The sequence below is a fragment of the Bubalus kerabau genome, chromosome 2 (assembly GCF_029407905.1).
Source record: "Bubalus kerabau isolate K-KA32 ecotype Philippines breed swamp buffalo chromosome 2, PCC_UOA_SB_1v2, whole genome shotgun sequence".
NCBI classification, from domain to species: Eukaryota; Metazoa; Chordata; class Mammalia; order Artiodactyla; family Bovidae; genus Bubalus; species Bubalus kerabau.
The window spans coordinates 97,700,956-97,710,806 of NC_073625.1; the positions used below are offsets into that span (position 1 = coordinate 97,700,956).

Here is a 9,851-nt window from a genome sequence, read left to right on the forward strand (position 1 = left end):
GAAATTTACAGTAAGTCTTAAATAAAGAAAGCTGATTTGGAAATATGGAGATCTGATCAGGGTGTTGAATATACATATAGAAAGAAGGGGAAAGAAAAAAGCTTTAGCAGATGGCAAGTGTAAATTGAAACATAATCTAAGCACCTGAACTTTTGTAGACACACACATCAGCTTAAGCTCAATTATGAATTCTAATTACATTTCTTGTGAAACCTTTTTTAAAAATGTCGATCAGTTATTACCAGCTTAATATTTGTAACTACTTGGAACACAGTGGATGGAGAAAAGACAGTGCAGTGAGACTGTCTATAAGGTATGTGTGACTCATCCATTCTGTCATCAGCTGCATGATTATCAAGAAAATGTGCTCACACTCACATGTGACTAATTGGCAACTCATCCTGATAAAACAAAAGCTATCCTTTCAAATCAAAAAAAATTTAATTGATTCTTAAACCAATTGTTTTCCCAGAAATCCCTTTTTTTTTTTCCCTTGGTCAAGATGAAACTTGACTACTTTCTTTTACTATTGTGTTTAAGGCCAAAAGCACACACACACAGGAAAAAACAAATGATCAACATGGCAAAGATAATTCAGTAAGAAACTTTTTATTCTATTTGCCCCTGGTGAATGCCACAGAGACTATTACCGCAGGAAAGACGACAGAGGAGGAAATTCTAAGGCGATGTTTGAGCAAACTTCTTAGTTCTAAAGTTTCTTTGGATAAAATGTTGGCCTCTGGTTCAGTTTTACAGTTCATAGTGCCATCAATTAAAGCTGTGCACAGATATACAGGGAGAAAATGGCTCCCTTCAGGTTAACTTGGTTTTAACTCACAATGTGACTTCTCTATTTGAAATGTGGCTAGTTTCATCTAGTCTAAATTGGGGATATGTATCATTCTCTCTTTTTGCCTCGGGACAACACAGAGAATGAGATGTTTGATTTCAATGCATTTTTTCCCCCAGCTGAAATTGTGTAAACAAATAGATTGGGAGAGATTTAATGAAATCATCAGTAGCCTGGAGCTAGCTATGGCCCTGTGCTAAGCATTTGGCATAATCAACTGTCTAGGAGATTGAAAGTCCTAGGTACTGGGATTTAAAGTTATCATGAGCTCAGAGAAAGGAGAATCTATGAAAGGGTTGGAATAGTAACTTCATATACATAGGTTAGGTCAAATAAAGTGGTAAGTGACCCAAGGTATTTTAACCAATAAAAAGAAACCCTATGGATAATTCATATACCAAAATTAATATTTTAACGGTAGAGAAGCTCCAGATTAGAATTCAAGAATACTTAGTTTTCCTTCTTTTGTTAATAACTCATTGGTTACCTTTAGACAAGTCAAATGATTTTTTTATGCCTCTGTTGCCTAGCAGGAAAAAAAAAATATAGTTAGAAAAGAACTATTTACCCAGAATATTAAGGACTATAGAACACAACAGGGAAAGTAACAAAAAATGAATCTGAGCACTTTTTCCTTGCACCAACTAGAATAGCAGTATTGCACTTTTCTATTGCATCTTATATTTTCATTTAAAGGAGTCCTGTTGCTATAACATTTTTGAAAAATTGGTAGTCTTAAAGACTTCTAAAGTGACTTCCAGTTCTGATGATGGCAAAGGTATTTTAAACAAGACATATAATTCTCAACTCTACTCTAAGTAAGCTCTGTGCATACAGCTTCTGTGGCACAGGATTTTCAACACAAATTTACATCCGAGAATAAGCATCACTAAAAGACTAATAAAGGGAAACAATGAAGGGCCTTCACTTAAAAGAGAAAGTCAATATGAGCATTTATATTCATTCAGAAATATGAAAAACAGAAATGCTACTATTTGGTGACTTTCCACTGACTGGGCTACAAAAGAAAATGAGATTATGAAATGAAAAAATGAAATGAAACAATGAATGAAAGTGAAAGAATATTACTCCTGTAGTGTTAATTAATAACAAATTATTTCTAAGCAATTTTCAGGCATACATTAACCATAGATAGATAGATAGATAATGATCTTAAACTCTTCATCTAAATTTTTTGATCAGATAAAATATTGTATTGAATGGTATTTGAAAAGAGTGAGCTTTTGTCAGAAATATTTCATTATTGTACAAAGATTTCACCACAATAAAATTTTATTTGTGTTCAAAGAGAATGTAAAGTTCAGAAATGTATTTTTCTAAAAGAATGAAGGAAATTAAAATGTCAATCTCTTGAAAGAATATTTTATGAAATTTTGACTAGGTACAGAAAACTGGAATTATAATGAGTCTCATATACTCAATTTCCTATTATTCTTTGATGGGAAATATTTTTTTGAACAACCCAACTAGAGTTACTTAACAAGAATCTTGAAAATAGGATTCTCCCAAAATATTCTTTTTGCATTAGAAGATATTTTATAAGAGAAATTAAGCACTTTTGGAAAACAATAAATCATGTGTAAAATTCCCATTTAGTCTCAATAACTAAAATGATTTAGAAGAGTCTTTCCTTGGCTACATTGCTCTTCTCAGCGATGTCAAGAGTTCATGTGGTTTTACAAGGGCAACAGAGGCACAAACAGCTGTGCTTTGCTGAAATTAAGGGAAAAAGTATTAGTTTACTTAACCACGTCAATCAAACATCAGGATATATTACAAGACTAGTTCAAAGGGAAATAGTATTCTGGGTGCCTGTACCTTGAAAGGTTCCTCATCCCTTTGGGAGGAACTGCTAATTTTCATTTTGCCAATTCCCCATGATAAATGTAGCTGGGTAGAGAGGCTTGCAGAAAAATCCCTACTCAGAACACTATGTGTGTGTTAGTCGCTTAGTTGTGTCCTACTCTTTGAGACCCCATGGACTAGAGCTCACCAGACTCCTCTGTCCATGGATTCTCCAGGCAAAAATACTGGAGTGGGTTGTCATGCCCTTCTCCAGGGGGTCTCCCCTCCCTCAGGGTTCGAATCCAGGTATCCTGCATTGCAGGTGGATTATTTACCATCTGGGCCACCAGGAAAGACTGGAATTCATTATAGGACTCATTATAGAACCCTGTGAATCTCTGACAACTAATTGAGGAAACGTGTTAAAGTGGAAGCATGTTAAGCCAAATGGAACTCTTAGATATTTAATGTCTGTTAAAAGTTAAGCACAGTAAACAACATATAAAACATGAATTCTGTTATGGGCAAGAAAAATGAAGTGTTTATCTGAAGGCAAAGAAGTAAAGTTAGACCAAATTACCTAATCATTCCCCATCTAGTCACCCAATGCAGATTGATACTTGCTAGTTAACAAGAACTCCCTTTTACCATCTTGGATTCAAGAGATTGTGATCATCCATGAAAAAAAATAAAAAGTGATTGCTGCCCATTTAAAACTGTTATGATTCACCTCAACTGAGCAGTCAAAAAGTCACGTGATTAAAGATATGTCTTAAAATATTTGTTGTTGCTTAGTCCCTGAGTCATGTCCAAACTCGGCAACCCCATAGCCTGTAGCCCACCAGGCTTCTCTGTTCATAGGATTTCTCAGGAAACATACTGCAGTGGGTTGCCATTTCCTTCTCCAGGGGATCTTCCCTACCCCAGGATCGAACCCGTGTCTCTTGTGTCTCTGCACTGGCAGACAGATTCTTTACCTCTGAGCCACTTGGGAAGCCCATTTTTAAATATTATAACACATCGATAGATTACTGTCATAAATGTTCAGAATATTTTGAAAATTAAATTTTAACCAAGAAAGAACAGCTAGAAAATAAAAACATAAACCAAGGCATAATCAAATGTGCTAGTGTAAATCCATCTATGGGGTTACGTGTTCTCTTCCAGATAATAGGCCAGATATTTTATACTTTGAGCTGGTTGGAGGTTTCACTCAAAAGGTTATTAGATTACTGATAAAAGTTAATAAACTAGTCTCACATGAGACTCTGCAATGTTCTGATTAAGCTTTGAATGTGCTTTCTTTTCCTCCCAGTCACCTCACCCCACCCACCACCACAGCCTCTGCAATTTCCAAGTTATAATCATATCTCCCTAACGTGCTCCCAAAGTGACAGAAAGGAAAGGGATTTTCCTTCTCTTAGAGGAGTCAATCTCTAAGGCAGATGGTTAATTCATTGCACCTGTAACCAATTAGCCATTCAAAACAACTGATTCTTCACAGTAAATTGTTGCTTTGCCAATCTGAGAAGCAGGTGCATTTTCAATGGCTAAATTGCCAAGTGGCTGGGTACACAAGACGGAAATAATCCCAATACAAACTCTTTTAGATTAATGTGCAGAAAAATATGACCAGTAACAATAATTCCAATCTAAATTAAGATTTTAATTATTTCAGATTTTGAATTACTTTGAGAATGCCAGTTTTTCATTCTGATATTTGCTATCAAATTAGGCAGGTGTTATGTCAATAAAAGTAAACTTTCTTTTTAAAATAATACTTAAGACTTTTTTCTATGTTTTCTTGAAACAATAAATTTTGATTACAATAAATGTGCTGAAACACATTACAATATATAGTAATCCTATTCAATTCTTCTACTTCAAAACAGGTGCCTTAAATGGAAAACAACTTCCAGCCCAGGCACCATAACTAACTCCCTGAAACAGTACAGGTTAGACACTTTCATGTTTTTTAGGACAATATCTGTGGACTATTTGATTATTCTATTACTATAATGCCAATGTTGCAGACTTTCATAGACTTGAACCCTTTATTCTAGGAAATTCAGTAAGCATTTTACCTTTCTCAGCTATATTGGGGCTTCCCAGGTGGCTTAGTGGTAAAGAATCTGCCTGCAATGCAGGAGATGCCAGTTTGATCCCTGGGTTGGGAAGATCACCTGGAGAAGGCAATGTCATCCCACTCCAGTATTCTTCCCTGAGATATCTTATGGATAGAGGACCCTGGCAGGCTGCAGTCCACAGGGTTGCAAAAGAATGACTAATGACTAAACAGCAACAACAAAATCAGATATATTACTTGAATAAAGAGAAGGGGTACAGAAACAATTTTGGGAGATTCAGATGTCAACAGCATTGAAACTAAACATCCCAAATCCTGAATTCTCTTTCCATCAGAATTGCAGGATAATAAGGAATTACAGCCAAGAAGAGTATCAGACCCTATTTAGTTGGCACCATATTCTCATTCAAGTCTTTTCAATTGAGGAATCAGAATGGAGAGTACATATGTGGGGAGACCAAGACCCCATTTCTAAAATTAATAAGAAATCTCCAAACACTTGGAACACAATTTTTATACAGGGAAGAGATTCTGTCTGAAAGGAAATAAAACTCTAACTGTATCAATCAAGATAGACACATAGGAGACACCTTTAAATCTGCCTTTCTACATCTTACATGTCTCCAATCCTTTGGATAGTATTTTCAGTATATTTCCCGTGTTTTTCATGTCTATCACTATTCTTCTGATGTCTCCTAACTGACATGTTCAATGCATTCGTGCATTTTTACTTATTCAAAAAATTGGATTAAGTATCCTCTAAGGCCAGGCACATAAAAATTATGGGTAGAGAATAAGGCACACAAGACACTTGTTGTAATGATGCAGATGGTGCAAGGTAGATAATGACAAATAGATCAGTATTTACGATTTAGTCCTAATCCAGAGCTGAGGATCATGAAGGCTCCTAGGATAAGTGAATGTCTAAGCCAAAGCCAAGTGGTAAGCCCCTACTCTAAGCAAAAAATGAGAGAATATTTTTCCAGGCAATGAGAATGATCTGTTTCTTATCTCTTGATTCTCAGTGCCAAGCTTCACAATGCTTACAGATTTATGTCCTTAAAAATACTTCAGATCATGGCCATCCTCTATTTATAGACTCCCTACTGTCTAGTGAAGAAATTACAAACGTGAGATTAAGTTTCCAGTCTCATCTTCTCCAACAAAGAGCACTACAGCTCAATTCCACTGCCACTGCAGTGGACCCATCACTTTCCTGAAAAACAGGAACGGTTGAACTCTTTTCTTCTGTTGTTTGTGTTATCTGCTTACCCTGGAATGTCCTACGCTGAAATGCCATCTCCATCACTTGAAATTCTACTTACCCTTTTATGTTTGTTAAAGTATCATCTTCTCTGGAAGCTTTCCCTCACTCTTCCACTCAAAATTAGTTGCTATTTTTCTTGAAATTCCATGGCCCATTCATTGCTCCTCTATCATATAGCACCTAATTTTATTCCATTTTCTAGAGTAGACCTTTTTTTTACAGCTGAAGTGTAGGCTACACTAGCAACATGGAAGCCCTTACCCCACTCTTTTAGAATTCATAGTCCAAACTCTTGTCTAGAAAGCCTTCTTCCTCTTTAGCTGCTTTATTGCCACAGTGGATATAGAATTGGTCATAATTTCCTATCTCCCTCCATGGATGTTTGCAATGGTATCTCTCACTATCAGGGTCTTCTTTAGAACCTAGAATTCAACCTTGCCTATGTTTTATTTCTCTTTTCCTTCCTAATGACTTGAGCTTCCTGGCATCACTTTTCTTCTTCACTCTCTGGTATTCCTGATGAACTCCCACTTAGAATCATGGTTCTTTCTGCCATTCATTGATAGAAGAAAAATTTCCTTCAAATTTGACAAAGTTATCACAGCGATAGCTTCACCCTCTAAGAAATTGCATATTTAAAAAAATCTCCTAAAGAGATATTTGCTTTATTTATTTTTTTTTTAGAGTTAAAGCTTACTTAGATAAGAAATTCAGACCAGGTTAAAGCAAACTAGGATTTTCCTAATCTTCTACTCTCAGATATGGTCCCTTAAATATCCCCTGACATTTAGGGTTGTCATATGGAACCCTCTCCAGAGTTGGATGGATACTCTTCACCTCAGCCTTTGATAAAGATTTTAATTGAGAAGAAGTAACTCCTGATCATAATATCCCATTTACAATTGCCCCAAAGAATATTAGATCCCTTTTTCAATGAGAATTCCTAGAAATTAATATGACTCTTGATGCCTAGGAGTCATTGATGTAGATTCTGGTTGCGTACATTTCCATCTGCAACTAGATTATGCCTATTTCTATTTTTCAAGCCTCTCAGTCCTATGAAAATTTTGCCTAGGATGGTGCTTTGTGCACAGCAGGCATCTAATAAATGCATGATGAATTAAATTTTCCCAGGAACAAACATATGGCTCAGATGACTAAAAAGTGAAAATCCTCTATAACATACTGCATGGCCATCTAAGGGGAGAGAAAATCTTGTTAATGCTTATGGTGACAAGTTTATATCCTAAAGCATGAGATCTGATTAGCTTTTTTATTTTAGCTCTCATAACTACTAGTTTTACTGCTGGTCATAAAATTATCCAGCTCACTTTGAAATTCAGCTGCAAAATAGAACCCTTTGACCTCCTGTGATTATACCAGTTTCTGTGAACATATGACTTTGGTTGCACGAGGTTTACTCAGACTAGAGTTTGCAACCTAAGAAGGTCATGTTGAAGATGTCTCAAGGGGGGGCTCAGGGATGAGACCACTTAGGGTGCATCTGACACTGGTACCAGCAAAAAAAATGCAATGTTTTTCCAAGATCTTATCTTGCTAATGAGATTCTATAGTCACAATGGCAAGCCATGGATTCAGTTTTTTGTATGTCAGTTCCTCAGCCTTGGGCTCCACCCCTAAACTGTTGTTTACAGATAGCCATCATCTACCAGGATATCACTAAAGCATGCAACAGTGGCACCAACTTAAAAGTCCATCAATAATTTATTCATAAATAGGTGTTGAGCACCTACTAGGGATTCTGAGCTTATTCTATAGATAAGAAACTAGCAGCAATATTCCAGCATATTTTAAGTAAATACAGACATACAAACTTTCAATAGACTGTAACTATATATATATATATATATATATATATATATATATGTCAGATCTATGGCCATGTAGAGCGAAAGTCAAGCACTGGGAGGCATGTACATCCTGGGTTGAGATAAGCAGGTTTGATCAGCAGAAATAAAAGTAAACTGGAGTTTCTGGGCTTCTCTTAGGACAGTACACTTATCTCAGCACCAGGACTCTAGGGGTCAATGACCATAAAGTTGAATCCAACAGACAGTTTAAAACAGATTATATTGAATACTTCATGAAATGGGGAGGACATTGACTTCTTATCATGATTCCTAGCACTACAATTGGAGTTGTTGTTCAGTCGGAAAGGTGTCAGCAAATGATCCCAACAAGTAATGAAAGCAAGCTGCCACCACCCCATACAAAGAAATTAATAACACAGGGCTTTACTATAAAATCAAGTGTGGATGTGTGTTAGTCATTCAGTTGTGTCTGACTCTCTGCAACCCCATGGTCTGTAGCCCACCAGGCTCCTCTGTCCATGGAGTTCTCTAGGCAAGAATACTGGAGTGGGTAGCCATTCCCTTCTCCAAGGAATCTTCCCAACCCAGGGATGAACCCAGGTCCCCTGTATTGCAGGCAGATTTTTTTTTTTTTTTTACCATCTGAGGCACCAGAGGATCCCCTTGATAAACAAGGATATATTAACAGTAGCTGAAGAAGTAAGGCTGGGAGGGTAAGGACAGTCATAGCCACAGAGAGGAATGAGACAAATTCCATACTATCAATGCTTTTCACTGATGAAGGGAGGTGAAAAAGGAAAAGTGATTCCATTCAGTTTCTCTCCTAATGCAAGCGGAGGCATTGTCACAGCCCTTTCTTCAAATTTGCTCAGAAGACCTAACTCCAGATTTCACAGCCAATCTTATTAACAATATCAATATAAGAAGTTATTCTTTCTAAATTCCATATATATGCGTTAGTATACTGTTTTGGTCTTTTTCTTTCTGGCTTACTTCACTCTGTATAATAAAGATGGTAACAATAACCCTGTGTACGAGACAGCAAAAGAGACACTGATGTATAGAACAGTCTTATGGACTCTGTGGGAGAGGGAGAGGGTGGAAAGATTTGGGAGAATGGCATTGAAACATGTAAAATATCATGTATGAAACGAGTTGCCAGTCCAGGTTCGATGCACGATACTGGATGCTTGGGGCTGGTGCACTGGGACGACCCAGAGGGATGGAATGGGGAGGGAGGAGGGAGGAGGGTTCAGGATGGGGAACACATGTATACCTGTGGCGGATTCATTTTGATATTTGGCAAAACTAATACAGTTATGTAAAGTTTAAAAATAAAATAAAATTAAAAAAAAAAAAAGAAGTTATTCTTAACAGAAAGATGGAATGTATAGCCGGATTGTTGGGCTCAAACCCAGAAGCTAATTTCTATGAAAATTTCTCTCTTAAGAATCTCTAAGACTTTATCCTGTCTAGGTCTTTTAAAACTCACTGCAGCAACAGAGGACAAAGGACTTCTGAAAGCAGTACATGGAGATGATAAAAGGGAGTAGCAAACAGTTGCAATCTTGATGATTCCTACTCCTGCATCCCCTCCCACACTGTACCACTATTATTTTGCTTATTTTCTCCTTTTGCATATCTTTAGTATCATTTCCCCACTCCAGATATCAACTGCTCCAGCTGTGTAAAATATGACATGGCTATTAAACAATTTTCAATCTTAAATTTACTTTAGTTGGGTTTTGTTTTTGTATGTCTCAATTTAGGTATCCTTTATTCCTGCACTGTAGTCTTAGGAGCAGGAGCAAGTTCAGGGATAAATCATCAATTCAGGATTACAAAGAACACACAGATACGTATGTGCACACACACACATATATATGTATACGTACACACACAAAGATCTGTTCCTCTATCATTGCAAATTTCACTTTATCATTCATATGTCTTCCACCTCATTTTGCTAATTACACAGCCTCCTCTGCCGCATACATATTGAAATCATTT

General features: G+C 36.6%; 1 long non-coding RNA gene across 1 annotated transcript; it reads right to left on the reverse strand.

Annotated features, from left to right (window-relative positions):
* Nucleotides 1-2,217: 2,217 nt before the first annotated feature.
* Nucleotides 2,218-3,945, reverse strand: LOC129644820 (uncharacterized). The gene is made up of 2 exons (XR_008711000.1): nt 2,690-3,945; nt 2,218-2,584 (listed from the first exon to the last, which is right to left on the reverse strand). It is a non-coding gene; the product is annotated as an uncharacterized LOC129644820 (long non-coding RNA).
* Nucleotides 3,946-9,851: the final 5,906 nt, after the last annotated feature.